Consider the following 2,596-nt stretch of genomic DNA (forward strand, 5'->3'; position numbering starts at 1 on the left):
TTCTAAGCGCGCTATGACCGCCGAGATGGTGCGGTTTCCTTGTGGCAGGAAGACGTCCTCCCAACATTACAATTTTAGGACCGCGTCGCACCACCATGGTCGCACAGAAGTGCGCTTTCATTCATAAAACGAGTAGGGTCTTGTATATCGGGACAGAACTCTCACAATACCAGGCTGATGTGCTGATCTAGCTGTGCTGTCAATAAAACTGCTAATGATGCCTTGTGAAAATACAATCTTCAATTGAGATGACATGTAAACTGTGATATATGAAGCAGTTATGGAAGTTAATCTCCAAAAGCTTTAAAGATAGTTAACTCAAAAATAAATTGTGATATCGGCATGGGATTTCGGGCATGGGGTGGGAACGCATTTGAAAATTAGTCACTCAAATTTGAAAGAAATGCGTTGAAGTCTTAGCGAAATATAACTCCCAGACCTCTTGGCAAGGAGGCGTCGTCCCAACATTGCGTTCCTCATAGACGGTTTTAGGATCGCATCTCACAGAAGTGCGTTTCCCCTCATAAATTGATAAGGATTTTGTATATCCGGTTTAAACTTGCACAATACCAGGCTGATATACTGACCTGGCTGTGGTATAAATAAATTTGCTCTACCTTCATCTTTCGTGAGAATATAGACCATTCACCTGTCTCTAGTTCTAGGGGCGCGAAGTAGTAAAACGCGTTCCTACCAAGAATTCTTTAGAGCCAAATAGATCACGTTACAATCAACACAGGTACACCATATTTTAGACACGGATAGCCTACGATACTATATAACTTTGAACAAAGTAACTTTGACCGTAACCCAAACCGTTCGTTAGTAATTAGACGAAAACCCGTTACAACTCCCCCATGCGATTTTGGTTCAAAGTGCAGAAAATAAATATTGGGGGAATTCAGGACAATTCCGCAACAAAATTGACTGATAATCACGTAAGACACCCATTATTGGTTAATCTTACAATTCCCTCACAATTCCATCTTTTATTTTAGTTGTAACACATTAAAGATAAATCTAGATATCCTGGCGAGATGCAGAGGAACTGCAGCAAAATAATATTTTTTTCAAGAGATTGCGCAGGGGGGGCTCCCTTATCAATATTTCTCAACGAAACATACATATCTGACCTTTGCATATCACAGCGAACCCAACAATACCACTTTTTTCAAAATACCTCTGCGTTGAAAATTTTTCATCATTAGCATATAAATCCCTTTTCTGTCCAGGTCCAGCCCCCCCCCCATCAATATTTCTCAATGAAACATGCATATTTACACTTGGTGTATCGCAAAGAACCCAACAATACCAATTTTTACGAAATAGCTCCTGTTGAAAATTTGTCGTCATTAGCATAAAAATCCCTTTTCTGTCCAGGGGGCCCCACATATCAATATTGCTCAACGAAATTTACATATTTGAACTTGGCATATCGCAAAGAACCCCACAATACCAATTTTTACGAAATAGCTCCGCGTTGAAAATTTGTCGTCATTAGCATAAAAATCCCTTTTCTGTCCAGGGGGCCCCCCACATATCAATATTGCTCAACGAAATTTACATATTTACACTTACTTGGCATATCGCAACGGACCCAACAATACCAATTTTTAGAAAATAGCTCCGCGTTGAAAATTTTTCATCATTAGCGTAAAAATCCCTTTAATACTATGCACCACAGCTACCCTCCCTCCCTTCAATAAATGCCTAGGCCAGCAACTAGTCCATTGTTTCCTCCCTGAGCCTCTTCAGGCTTTTTCATTAAATTTCTATTACAATATGCTAAAAAGCCTATTACCTATACATGTACATCAATATTCAAGACAAAAAGTACTGGAATAATTGCATACAAAGCTTGATATGTCAATTTGCTTGATGACTAGGGATATTCATTGAGATGAAGCTGAAGAACAAATCCTGAAGATAAAGTGTGTGACACAAAGACATCATAAGTACATTTTTGGCAAAGGAGGTTTGTTTAATGTTTATAAATTGACTGATAAAATGATACCTGCACATCCACACTCATTATGTATTTTGCTATTTCATTGTTTGATATATTGCAAACAGTGTGTACAAATTTGCAATAAAGTTCATGGTACCTTCTGTGCAAGGATATGATACTTGAACTAATGAAAACTGCTGCCGTTTATATTTAGTCATAAAAGATAACACAGGCCTTCAGAAAGGTTTGCCTTCAGAAAGGTTAATGTACAATTCAAGGTTAATTATCAAAGTATACAAGAATACCTTTTATACAAATTACACATCATTTGTGGTATGCTAGGTAAACAGTACATGTGTATTGTATTATATATACCATCAAAATTACCAGAAAGTGGTCAGGTCATTTTACCTAAAAATCAGCTGACATGCCTACATATGTCAAATGTGTTATCTTATCAACACTTTTTTTAAAACTAAATAATAGCCTTCTTTCCAGTTGGGCAAGATAGCTGACTAGTTACAGTGGTGCCTGCTATCCTCTGTTCTCACTGCCCTGAGAGCAAGTCTTGTGCAGAAATCTTGTTGAAGCAAGCTTAAGTGCTTGATGACTTTGACTGTTCTTTTCCCATAGATCTGCTTTCTTATT

The sequence above is a fragment of the Branchiostoma belcheri genome, unplaced genomic scaffold (genome assembly GCF_001625305.1).
Source record: "Branchiostoma belcheri isolate BF01 breed outbred unplaced genomic scaffold, Haploidv18h27 scaffold862, whole genome shotgun sequence".
Lineage (NCBI taxonomy): Eukaryota > Metazoa > Chordata > Leptocardii > Amphioxiformes > Branchiostomatidae > Branchiostoma > Branchiostoma belcheri.